Raw genomic sequence first — 14203 nt, forward strand, 5'->3', positions numbered from 1 at the left:
TATTGTGCAGCATTAGCGATTTGCTGTGTTTAACGTTTATTGCCTTTGGTACGCTGATAACGTTTGTGAATATTGGTTATACGCGCGATTGGTAAATCAGCCTGAGCGCGCTTCCCGCTGCCTCGCGGGTCTTGAAGGGGTGCCGTTGCGCACCATTTTCTTTCCTGTCAGGTGCGGTACTGCTGAGCGCTGAGTGAAGTGGCTTTATTCAAGCGCTCTCACTGACATCACACGGGTATTTGGGGAGAAAACCAGTGAGGCTCTGTGAAGCTCTCTAGGCTCTTCTCCCCAGCCAACCCTCGCACTGGACACCGCTCCTTGCAGTTGAAACTCCATGTTTGGCCGGAGGGCTACAAAGCCCTCTGGTGGCGATTTAAAGGTACTGCAGGGGGCGTGGCCAAGATGGCAATGGTGCAGCAGTGACTCCTTGGAGCTCTGCTTGTCATGGCCCCATAAAGCACATAATTAGGCATCTCGGGACCCCCAAAGCAGTCTACACGAACCCCATACCTCTTTCCAGGAAATGACAAAGGCCTGGAAGCCTAATGCTGTCAAGTAAGGTGTCGGCAGCGGTTGGAGGCAGAATACAGGCCCCAAGCACCGAGGTGCAGGAGAGTTGAGCCCAGCCTTTCAGGGACTGGGCCCACGACAGAGCTACACATGGGAGGATGGGGTGGGGGCAACTCGTGGTGACCCCCCCCCGTGAGGCGCACACCGACCTGTCACCTAAGCCCCACACAGCACCTGGGGGGAGAGGGACAAGTTCCCTCCAAGCAACTAATCTAAATGCACCAGGAAGAAAAGGCGACCACTAGAGAGCACAGAGGGCCGGATAAATAACGCTGGCATGGAGCAAGCCGCCATTTTAGATTCTCTTGAAGGCTGCGGAGAGGAAGGCCTGACATTCACAGAGGTGTCACACAACCAGGGCCTACCTCGTCTGGAGCTCTGATTGGAGGCCGGGTTGGCAGAGACAGGCCAGTAGTAGGGCCCTTGGTGGTTGTTGGACTGCGCGCACCCGAGAGCCGAGACTACCTAGAGAATTTAGATCAGCCTCGGCTCCGCCTAGCACACACTAGTCGACGCTAGCAAAATGACATCCAATCACGCCAAAAAGGAGACCAACATCAATGACCTCCTGCAGAAACCAGGGGGCAAATGAACGGATGGACAGGCTACAGAGGTGCCACCATCACAGTCCCAGGAACGGGACCTGGGCCACGCTGACCAAGGAACAGAAAAACCGCACACGAGGAGCTTCATGGAGCAACTATTCAATAAGCTGCTGGATGACTTTGCGGCGCTGAGACAGGACGTCTCAGCGGATATGAAACTGGTCAGGAAAGACATTAGCGAGCTGGGGGACCGTGTGGACACCTTAGAAAAGGCAGGTGATGGTAGGGAGAAAGAGCTTCATTCGCATGCTCGGGAGTTGATGGATCTGCGAGGCCGCAATGAAGAACTGTGCATACGACTCGAGGACTTAGAAAATAGGTCACGACACTCGAATAAATGTATTAAAGGAGTCCCTCTCCATGCAGATGCAGGACGGCTGGAGGAGTTTGTGACCTGGGTTTTCCGACACGCGGCCCCCGCGCTAGAAGGTCAAGAGATCGTTTTGGATCGTACGCATAGGGCGGGCTGCCCAGCAAAGAATCCCAGACAACCCCAAGATATCCTCACGTGCCTGCACTCCTATCGCCTGAAGGAAGTCATTCTGGCGGCTACCCGGGACAAGGCGACCATCCCGTGTGAGGGCTTGAAGGTGGGCATCTATCAAGACCTCTCCAAGCTAACGCTCCAGCACCGCTGGTCCTTGCGCCCCGTCACCATCTTCCTATGGGACCATGAGATACGCTCCTGGTTGGGGCACCCCTTTAAGCTACTCTTTGTGTGGGACAAAGAAACGCATGCGGTGAGAAACCTTCAAGAAGCACAGGAGGCCCTGGGAGTGGATTTTGTGGAAGGGGACTTGGAAGGCCCGAACCCGGACGAGGAAGGATCTGTGCATGCCACGAAGAGTAGACGAGGACGCCGCATTGGGAAAGACTCTCGCACACGGCCCTCAGAAAAAGTAAGTCAAAAGGAGCGAGAGGCAGAGAAGTAGACCCTTTTGTGTATTAGAGAGCAAACTTATTACACCAGTGTCTACCCCAAAGAAGACTATTGCTAAATTTAGTTTAAACTTACATCTGAAAATGGCCACAAGGGTATTTTCAACATTATGCCAAAAACCGGATAGAAGGGGGCACTCAAAAAACATGTGTAGATCATCTGCCTCAGTATACCCACATCTAGGACACTTCGGGGATGAAGACAGGGCAAATCTCGCTATCTTCTTGGGGGTATAATAAAGCCTATTGATAACAAAAAAGTGGTTTTTCTTGAGGGAGGCTGGCCTGACATACCCATATAAGGTTTGAAGGGATGAGGAATAGGAGTTAATAGCTGTTTCACCTAGTAAAGAAGTATTCCAGATAGAATATGATGGAGGGGTATCAGCATCATCGGCATCCAATAGACTCTTATACCACAGTCCGACTTCTTTTTTTATTAACTTTGTGTTTTGTAGGCAGAGTTCGATTTCCCAATTACCTCTTATCATTTCTTTCTCAGCTATATACCAAGAGCATAATTGTATGTATTTGAATTTAGAAAAGGAGCTGCCTATTTTAGATCTAAGGATCTCCCAGGGGAGAATACCGTCTGATGATAGAAGGTCGGACCAGATCATTATTCCTGCCTTTTTAATTGATAATGCAAGACTGTCTTGCAGGCATAGTGGTAGACCCGGGGAGTCCCAGAGAGGGGCAAAGTCCGAATAATATCCAATCCCCATCTCTCTCTAACTTTATACCATAGATTTAATGCTGTTTTTAAGCACTTTAGACGAACCTTCTTGAAAAACCTTGGGGCCCCAAACTTATATAGGAATCCAACCCCACCCCCCTCAAAGCTGACCATTACACTCAAAATCTTCCCCCAGTTGGTTTCACCTGAACTAATAAGCAGAGAACGTATATTCTTAAACTGAAAGGCGGTGGAACACCAGAAGACATCAGGAGAAGCCAGGCCTCCCTTGAGGAGATTTCGCCTCAACTTCTTCCAGGAGAGCCTGGCTCTTTTATTAGCCCAGACAAAGCTTCCGATTTTACCTTGTATCTTGTCTAGAAGCTTTCTGGGGAAGTCAAGAGGAATAGTACTAAACAGATAGGTTAATTTTGGCAGAATAACCATCTTAACGAGGTTTACCCGACCATATATAGTCAAAGGCAAATTCTGCCATCTAGAACAAAGATGGTCAATTTCCTTGGCTACTTTACTCAGATTAGTCGTAGGGATGTCAACTAGATTTTGGACTATTGTTATCCCCAGATACCTGAATTCCTTGCTACGCCTTCCAGTCCAGTTGTCTACTCCCCAGGACATTACCTCCATCTGAGAGGGGTTGACAAGATATCCAGAGTACAGGCCAAACTCTTCTAGTATTGCTTCCACCTTGGGGAAAACTTCAACAGGGTTATTGGTGTAAACCAGCAGGTCGTCGGCATAGAGGGCTAACTTACAGCTGTAATCCAATGCTTGGAAGGGACTGATCTGATTATTCATTCTCAGAGCCTGGGCAAGAGGCTCAATATAGATATCAAAAAGTAGAGGTGAAATAGGACACCCCTGCCTGGTTCCTCTGGTAATTTTAAACCTAGAAGTCAGCCGGCCATTCAGGAGTACAACTGCGGAGGCACCCTCATAACATCTAATAAGTGTTTGGATAAACATTGGGCCGAATCCCATTGTTCTTAAAGTTTCCCAAAGAAAGGTCCAGTTGACACGGTTGAAGGCCTTGGCTGCATCATAGGCTGCCACAGCTAAAGGCTCCGACCGCGCCACTGCTAAGTCAATGGAACCAATAAGTTGTAGTGTTTGTTCCTGTATGAACCTTCCTCGGATAAAGCCCTTTTGGTCCGGATGGATCAGCTGTGGGATCAGCTTGACCAACCTCCCTGCCAAAATGCTCATAAAGATCTTATAATCAGCATTAGGCAGGGAGATCGGCCTATACGACTCCGCTTTAAGGGGATCCTTCCCTGTCTTTAAGATGAGGACAATCGTAGCCTCCTTCCATGATCTGGGAATCTTACCATTGGAGATGTAAATATAGTTAAATAATTCGCACATTCTAGGAACTATCTCGTCCTGGAGAGCCTTGTAGATATCCCCAGGGAGAGCATCTGTCCCAGCGGCCTTATTATTTCTGGTCTTTTTTATATATAGTTTAATTTCCTCCTCGGATATTGGGGCATCCATAGTATTTAGGCCCTGCTCCGTTAGAACTGGTAATGCCTTATTATGGAGCCAGTCTTGGATGTTCCCGGGGGTAGAGACCAGAAATAATAAGGCTGCTGGGACAGATGCTCTCCCTGGGGAAATCTACAAGGATTGCACGGAGGGAGATCTGCAAAGGTTGGAAAGACCCAATGCCCCCGTTGCATGAGAATTGGTTGGCAACCGCATTCAGTATGGCCCGTTTGGGCCAGAGTGGCCTGAATGACCATGATCAAAACATCTGGTCATATCTTCTATCCTGGGGTATTGAATTGAGGCTGGTTTAAAACTCCCCTCCGGTCCAATGATTACACCATTTCACCAAGCCATGTATCAAGAAGCTGGCCTGGTCTGGTCTAAGCTAAAGCAGTTAACAGAAGCCCCAGGGTGTTTTAGGTCGAAACGGGCTCTTTGTTGTTATTGCAGACGCTTAAGGAGAGATGAGGACAAAAAAAAAAAAAAGGAGCGAGAGGCACTTATTCAGCAGTTGCAAGCCAGAGACAGAGGTGGAGACCAAACAACGGAATGAGGAGGCCTTGGGAATTGCTACCAGAACTCGGAAGCAGATCGGTTGCCGGCGGAACTGGAACAAGTACTGAAAGTGGCCATCACATGCGTAGCCCGTTTTTCACCCACTGGAAGACCAGATGGTGCTGCGCGGCCGCTGGCCAGATGGACCCACGTGCCAAGGCGCCTTTGGTGCCCAACGGAGGGCAGTTGTTTTGTTGATGCCATGTTACAAATTCTCCTCTTCTAGATCTTTCTTGCTTCTTTTTTCCCTTTCGCGTCTCTTTGGCGCACCTTTACCCCAGTCAGAGCTCAAAATGAATGGGTGCTTCACAAGCGAGATCTGCTGCAAGGGCTCGGGAAGAATGGATTTGAGGTTGAGTAGGGACATCGGGCTATATAACACACGGGGCTGCCCTAAAAATCTGGCAGAGTGTAGACTTGGGCGGGGAGCCAGGAGGAGGGCCAACCCGCTTTGGCCAGGCTATCACAATTGGGGATTGGGCCTTCCTGTACCCAGTGCATCGAGATGGGAGGGACAAATGCCCCCTTGCTACACAACTGGGTTCTTGCCGGGCTGGGGGACTTGGGCTACGCACAACATCCAGCTGGCACCAATCGTAGGGGGCCATGGACTTCTGAGAGGGAGGGGAAATCTAGTTTAATGCACATACATCCACAATGCCTCCATGGTGCCCCTTAACACTTCAATAATAAGCTTCAATGTGCGGGGCCTTAATTCTCCGGCGAAGCGAAGGGCACTCTTATCCTACCTCAAAGAAATTAAATGCGATATTTGCCTTGTGCAGGAAACACATCTGAAACGCACAGATTGGACGTGCCTCCGGTCCCGTTGGTTTGACCGCCAATTTTATTCGTCCATGTCCGGGAACAAGGCAGGAGTAGCACTGCTTTTTGCAACACACTTCTCCGGGAGGATACTAGGGGTGCAAATGGAAATACGGGTTAGGTTGTTGTCATTGCAGGTGGTAGTGGGAGGTCATTATTATACATTGGCATGAATATATGGGCACAACGGGGACAAGAGGTGTTTCTTAAGGACTCCATAAGCTTGATACTAGACAGCTCGGGTGAAAACCTTATAATAGGGGGAGACTTTAACATAGTACAAGACCCTGTCCTTGACAGACCCACACACCGGATGAGTCATTCGGGAGCGTTATCTACATCCATGCAGCAGTGGTTGGGGGAAGTGGGACTCATGGACTCCTGGAGGCAACGTAACCCAGCGGCCCGGGATTACACCTTCTTTTAGGCGGCCCATTAGTCCTATGCCCGACTAGAATTCTTCTTAACTGCACCACGGATCACTGTAGGGATCCTGGACACATCCATAGGTGTCGCGCCCCTCTCAGACCACGCACCCATTAGCCTCTCCTGGCGCCTTGAAGGGGATTACGAGAGACACAGAGTATGGCGGCTTAACCATAGACTGCTTATGTATGACGCCAATATCAAAGAGATCCAGGCTGCCATAAAAACCTTTATGGTCCACAACGATGATGGCCAAACGCACATACACCTACCATGGGACACACTGAAGGCGGTCATCCGGGGACCTTTTCTTGCAATAGCGGCCAGATTGAACAGGGACAGGAAAGAAAAGAGGGACTGACTAGAGGGGCAGGTCAGAGAACTAGAAATGGTACATCGGGAGACCGGGGTAGTTCGGGTGCGTCACCAGCTTACCAATGCTCGCAAGCAGCTCAAAGCGCTGGATCTTGATAGAGCGGAATACTCCCTGCTCCGCACCAAACAACGCTTTTATGCAGGGGGGACTAAGGCTGGGAGGCTGCTGGTGTGCCAGGTACGCTCACAAACACTGCAGCGCCACATAGCAGAGATAGAAACCATGCACGGAGACACAATACAAGGAGATGACCTGATAGCCCTCGAATTTGAAAAATTCTACATGGCTTTGTATATGGCAGACCCTCCGGACGAAGCTGCAGCAGCTGCGTATGTCGCTCACGTACAGGTCACCTCTCTTCCAGCTATGGAAGTAGATAAATTAGAGGCAGACATCAACGTCAGACAAGGTACTGAAGGCGATTGAAGGGCTGGCGTCGGGTAAGGCCCCAGGGGAAGATGGATTTTCCTCTGATTTTTATAAGTCCCTGGCCCGAGCTTATTCCCGATACTCACACGACTTTTTAACTCCTTCAGTACTGAAGGAATGATCCCTACTTCTATGGGTATGGCCACGGTGGTGGTCTTACCAAATCCGGGAAAGGACCCGAAGAAGTGCACATCATACCGCCCTATCTCGCTGCTGAATGTTGATCTCAAAATCTTCACCAGCATACTGGTGGCCTGCTTAGCACCGCACATGCAGGAGCTGGTTAACCCTGACCAGTCTGGCTTTATACCCGAAAGGAACTGTAGTGATGGTTCCCAACGACTATGCCACCTTATCGGCAAGACCCAACGTTCGCAGAAGCTAGCTTTGCTCTTGTCGGTAGATGCAGAGAAGGACTTTGATTGGGTCCAATGGCCTTATCTGCACCTGGTTTTGGCGAGATTTGGCCCGGGACCGCGATTTTTTTAATGGATCAATAGCACATATAAGGCCCTTGCGGCACAAATTGATGTCAATGGGATTAGGTCTCTACCCTTTAAAATCGGGAGAGGCACACGACAGGGGTGTCCTTGATCCCCCTTTCTATTTGCTCTGTATATGGACCCTTTCACAGAACATATTCGTCAACACACCGCAATCACTGGGATTTATATGGGAGATAGAGAACACAAGATTTCCCTATAAGCGGACGATGTTGTGCTCTTCCTTACTCATCCAGCTACCTCTATACCACCACTCATGCGGGAATTCGAGGTGTTTGTCCAGGTCTCAGGCTTTAAGATGAATATACACAAGACCCAAGCCCTTAGCCTCACTATTCCTAGTGCTGACCTAGAGCGATTAAAGGCGGACTTCCCCTTTGGATAGGTGGACTGAGAGGTGTCCCCTATCTGGGCCTCCAAATATTCTCTACGCTTGACAGCACGGTACGTGAGAACTATGATACATTACTGAGCAACACCCGGGTTGCTCTTCAACGATGGAGACATCTTACACTGTCCTGGCTGGGCAGATTAGCCGCAGTCAAGATGACTATACTATCCCGTATATTGTAAGTAATGCAAACTCTCCCACTACAGCCACCCCCCCAGGTAGTGGCCAAACTACAGCACCTCTTGGTGGATTTCGTCTGGGGTGGAAAGAGAGCCCGCATGGCACGCCAACAAACGTATTTGAAACAAGCAGATGGCGGCCTGGGATTTTCCAACTTGGTGAGCTACTATCAAGAGGCCCAATTATGTTAACCCCTTCAGTGCCCATGACGAGCTGGACTCGTCATGGGCCGCGGTGGCGCTGTGCCCATGACGAGTCCAGCTCGTCATAGACCCCGCCCGCTAATTCAACGGCCGGCACAGGGCGGGGAAAGGGGCGGGCACTGAAGGGGTTAAACGGCCGAATGGTATAGGCTAATGTCTGAAAAGCATTGGTGTTTCATAGATCGGGCAATAGCGGGTATACGTATGTGGAACGTCCCATGGCTCCCTAAACGTTACCGCCCGGTAGGGGTATACATCTCCCCGGTGTTGAGAGCCACGTTGACAACATGGGACAGGGTCCAAATGGCACAAGATCTATCAACTCCTATGTCCTCATTGACTCCTTTCATAGGTCTCCCGGAGTTTCCGTTGGCTAGTCAGGGACAAAGCTACCTTACGTGGCAAGAAGCTAATTACAAGAGGGTGGGGGACCTATTTGAAGAGAATGGGATAATGGACTTCCCCCAACTAGCAGAGGGATATGTGCTCCCCAAATCCACGTACTGGCAGTACCTTGCCCTAAGACATTGGGTGACACAACTGAAAGTTAGGATATACGCAGGGCGGCCCCTAACGAAATTTGAGAAATGGTTCCTAACCAGAGCCTCAGAAAAAGGCTAATATCAGACATATACGCCTTTTTAATCACACCCACACAGCAAAGTAAAACACTAGCGCAGATGGGAGACAGAGCGCGCACAAGAATTGTCCACTAAAGATTGGAAAGACATTGTGCACAGGGCCAGAGCATCCTCTTGTAGTATGGAAGGCAAGGAGATGTTCCTCAAAATAGCGCATTACTGGTTTTACACCCCAGAAAGGGTGGCGTGCTGGAAATGGTGGGCAGACGCTTACTGCTGGTGCCACTGCGGGCAGATAGGTACCTTGACCCATCTGTTGTGGGATTGTCCCAAGATACAACCCTTTTGGGATTCTATATTGCCTGACATAAATACCATCTATGATAGCAACCTACCATGACATCCAAGTTACATAATACTAGGCCTCATGAACGCCTTAACATACCCCTTCAAATCATGTTGGGGAAGAGCCATTACATTAGCGTTGGGGGAGGCCAAGCAGGTGATACTGACTAGGTAGGGTAAGGAGGGCGTCCCAACCAGGTTGGACTGGTTACATAAATTATGGGAAGTGGTAGGAATGGAGAATATAACAGCCAGCATATCTCGCAGACTCCACCGTTTTGACAAAGCCTGGAAATCCACACCGGAGTTTTTATCTACTGAATTTAATAAACTCACATACCCTATGTACCTACGTGTGCTTGGACTAACTAGAGATTTCCCCCGAGATCCGACGACATCCCTGCAGCAGAAACGCAGGACAGATGACGACGCCCACTAGTCATGCACGATAATAGCAAGAGCTGATCTCCCCACATCCTTTTACTATCCCTCCCCTTCTAAACCTTTAGCTTCTACCCTTTCTCTCCTTCTATAATATCTGATGTTTTCCCACTTGGCAATTGGTTGTAGATGGTGACTTTGTGGGGCATATTATCAAGACAGGCAATAAAATTATCGCCGCTTTAGCGGCAGAAAACTGCAGCTAAAACGGCGAAAATGGGCTTGATAATATGCTCTATGGAATTCCAATTGAAGCTCAGGTTAGATGTCCTTCACATCTAACATGGGCTTCAATTGGAATTCCATAGAGCATATTATCAAGCCCATTATCGCCGCTTTAGCGGCAGTTTTCTGCCGCTAAAGCGGCGATAAATTCTATCGCCTGTCTTGATGATATGCCCCTGTGTTTTTTAAATACAATAAAGAGATATAAACCATACAGGTACTGCAGCTGTATACCTGGCAAATTGAGCAATTGCAAGGGGACTGCCCAGAGGAGATTTTAAGGGCAAAATAAACTACTGTGGTGCTCTCACCCTCACAAAAAATATAAATTCTGCCAGGGATCGCAGTTATTCCTCCTTTCAGGAGTCTAAAGAAGAATGGCCTCCTCAACGCCTCCCTGCAGCTGTGGACCAAGCACTGTCCCAGGCTATATCCAGGGCGCTAGCCCCCTTTAGCGATCAGGTGGACAACCTAGCCATATGTATTCCCAGGGTATTTAGTGACCCGTCATCTCTGAAAGCAGGACCTAGTGGTAGTGCGATGGAGGGTAAAAACATCTCTAAGCATGATACGGGGCACCTGGAAGGGTTCGATAGGCTTTGAGAAACCTTCCTTAAACATGTACCCTACAAGGGTACTGATCATATTCATATCTTCCCCAGCATGTTTTCTCCTTCTTATTCGCCATTACTGCTCGCGCAAGCACTATATACTTTTGGCCTAATTAGCCACCTTGATAGGTCACATGTATATCTTCAATCCACGGTACCACGTACTCTATCACTTCCAAATGCCGCTTTCCAACTTTGCAACTCACTATCACTATCACTTACCGTCCTTCACTTCACACCTTCCTGAGTCTTAAACCGCGTTGTTTTTAACTTCTTGACATCTAAGCATATATACCCTAATTTCCTCTTTGATGTATTTTCCTTCCACACTTTTCCTTCAGGCTAATAGGCTCTACCTAACAGGCATGTACCTTATGTCCTGATGATGAACCGCCTATTCCCTCCATGGTTCGAAACGCTGTCGACACGTTGATACACCTTATACGAAAAAACTGTTATTTACTTCTTTGTAAAGGTGTTCCTTGCGATTTGTTCCTCACAATTTTGTGGATACTCATGTGAGACAAACCAATTACCATTGCCTGAGCCTCTTGCTGTTCACCGTTTTCTCTTGTACCTCATGGCTAAGTAGGACACAGGCTTGTGTCCCACTTTATGTATTGTCTGTACTAATTGTTTTAAATTGCTAAAAAGTAATTTTAGACCTCTGTCCGGCTGGGCAAGTCAAGCTAATATAGTAACGACTGAGTCTATATTCATTTTGTTCTCTAAAATTCCTTCTTGTAGGCACCACTGTTGTATTAACAATGCATAGCGCAATGGCGATCATTATTCCTGCGATAGCATTGTTTTCCATGGAACATCGCTGGAAAACCAGCGATGTTCCATGGCAAACGGCGATAACCTTGCTGATATGACCCTGTGGTCGTATCAGCATAATCCACCTCCAATATAAAGTATAGGTAAATCAGCATTTTTGTAGACGTTAGTTTTTGGCGAAAACAGCAACACCAGCAGAACAGAACAGAGGACACAACTGCTGCCGCTTGTGTGTGGAAAATGGCCATTTGCATGTGGCAAAGCGGAAAACTGTGAGATGATGATGTACTAGTACAACCCCACATCCATGATGGTGTAGAAATGCATGTATGGCCATGACCCACATAGGCAGTGAGACACACATTGTGAAACAAATCAACACTCAACACAGTTGAATACAAGTGAAGTTGCGTAGACTTTATTAGCATATGCGTGTCAGTACGGGCAAGATAAGTGCCACAACATGCAGCCCAATGCAGCAGTATGTCAGAACGTGGAACGTTGCCAAGCGCCGCTGTCCACTCCGGGGGAGCGCCGCACCATTCACAGGTGTTTGTTCACCTGCTTTTGTTGTCTGCTCATGTACTCTGAGTCCAGGTGAATGCAGCCATGTTCACTGTCATCATAAGAGATGTGACCAGAACCCCAAGATGCAACAAGGTGTCAGGACATGTGCAATGGGTTCCAAACTGTTGTGGCTGCAGGTACGTAGGTACACGTCCATGAAAGCGAATGCAGCTCCGTAGGCAAGCATTTCCAACATGAGGTCGTTGTCGACTACATCAAACATGACGGCGAGGTAATCCACTACCAGGTCCGGAGAGATGAGCTGCGTCCATCCCCTCTCACCAATTAGCACCACAGCCCAATAGGGGAGCGGTTCAATGTGGTCATTGCACATGAGGAGTTCTGCAATATCCCAGGTCCAGCTGCCAGCATGTATGTCAAGTATACAGGCATGCCATAGACAGGTGTCACGGTGACACTCCTGGTCGTGGGCCAACAGGGGGAGCACACACATGTCAAAATCCTGTTCGGCTACCATCCTGTTGCATAGGCAGACATCCATGGACCACTCGAATATGCATGAGCGACAATGCAACACAGGCTGAGCGCAGGTGACGTTGGCAAGGCGGAAGCTCAGCCGGTAACTGATCCGCAGCACTACCAAGGGCAGTGCCCCCAGTAAATGCAGCATACTTGCACGGTACAGTTCCACGTGACAGAGGTTGTGCATGTGTCCGGGATGTTCTGCCATCGCATTAGTGGCTCTGGTTGAAGCGGCACTGTTGTGACCTGCGCCAATTCTGTGGATGTAATGCCACAGCTCAGATCAATGAGCAGTGTTTTTTGTGCAACGGTTGTAGGCCTGGGATGGTGTGGAAGTAAGTGTGAAGGCCATTCCATGCACAATAACTTCGAGCAAGGACTTCTGTGTGTGGAATGTGTAGACGTTGGTCTCACGTCGGGCTGTGCGTAGTGTGGGAGTCGTCATCAAATGCTATCGTATCTGTCGGGAGGGCACATGCAATTTCCAAGTCGGAGCTGCAGATGTTCTTCCACTGGATAGTCCAGACAAAGGAGCTTTCATCCCCACACTCAGTTTGTCATCTGCTTGCATTCATGAAATGTGTAGAGGCTTGTTGGGGGTTGGATGTCTGCTACTTTGGGAATGATGTACGACATGCCCAGCATGTGGCAAATGAGCGGCTTCATTGTGTGTTACGTTGCCTCACAGCTGCTCCTCCCTACCACTGTGCCTTTTTACTTGTGTGCGCTGCGCGGTTGCATCACTTGCACTCCTACGGAATACCATTATCATGCATGTCAGCGGCTGTCCATAGGCCTGACAACGACACTGTGATGTTGGCCGTTGAGGGTGGGCGGCCACGTTAGTGTAGGCCTATGGTAAGGACACGGCGAACACAGGTTTACAGTTCGTAGCTGGCTGTACTCGCGCTGCGATTGAGGCCAGGCATTTGGCTCATGCTGCGGCAATACAGATTCACACAACACTTGGCATGCATGGGCAAGACCCTGAGCTTTCTTCCGCTCCTTCATTGACCCGTACGTGCGAGCACGCCCTACGGGTGCATGATACATTGCAATATTGACAATTGTGGGCCGAGTGACGTCCACACTGTAACAGAGATACACGCATTACATACTTCCTTGTTCCGGCAAGAACAGAACCACGCCTAGTGCCCCGGGCAAAATCCGCGAACCGCTACGCTGGACTACGCCGGCCCAGCCCACTCCGCTTGCGCATACAGGGGTTGACGACGAAGCTACATGTCCAAGGTCTTACCCACTGCCTGATGGTTGCGTCCGCTGTAGACAGCACAATGTAATGTGGTAGGGCCCGGGCCCATCATGCATATATAATGACCAGACGGACACACTTAGATGTATGGTGGAACTGGTTATGGGCATGTGCACCTGGCCCTTTTTAGGTCGCGCCTGAGCTATCGCGTAAGCGATACTCTGCATGACTTATTGAGAGGGCCCAAAAAGTGCTACCAGGCCAGCCTGCAGCTACAGTGCATGTGCGCGGGCGCGCACGCCGTGCTTGACGCAATTACTATCACTTTTGCGGCCGCACGGCTGCTTTGATGTTTGATCGCGATTGCGATCACTTTCACGGCCGCTTGTCTTAATTAATTTTAATTTTTCAATGTTGCCTTTACTTTATTGTGACCATAAATAATATATCGTGTTCGCTTTAGTCATGCTCTGAATGGAAGACTACTTTATTTAGAACATACATCTCCTTTATTTTTTCTTTTTTTTTACCGGCTTCGCTCTAGTCTTTCTATTCAAGACGTGGCTCCGTCCCTATAGCCACGCCAATACCGGAAAACGCACACTATTTTAAGGGCAGCGCGGGAGTTCATTTCCTTCGGCACCCTAGACGTTGGTTCTCGGTCGTTCAGGTAAGCATTACAATGCGCTCTTCATTCCCTTTCGCATTCTACTTCCCTGACCTCGCTTTAACACTATCATTCGCTCGCAGCGAAACCGTAGCGCTGTCCT

This window comes from Triturus cristatus, chromosome 8 (genome assembly GCF_964204655.1).
Source record: "Triturus cristatus chromosome 8, aTriCri1.1, whole genome shotgun sequence".
In the NCBI taxonomy this organism is placed as follows: domain Eukaryota; kingdom Metazoa; phylum Chordata; class Amphibia; order Caudata; family Salamandridae; genus Triturus; species Triturus cristatus.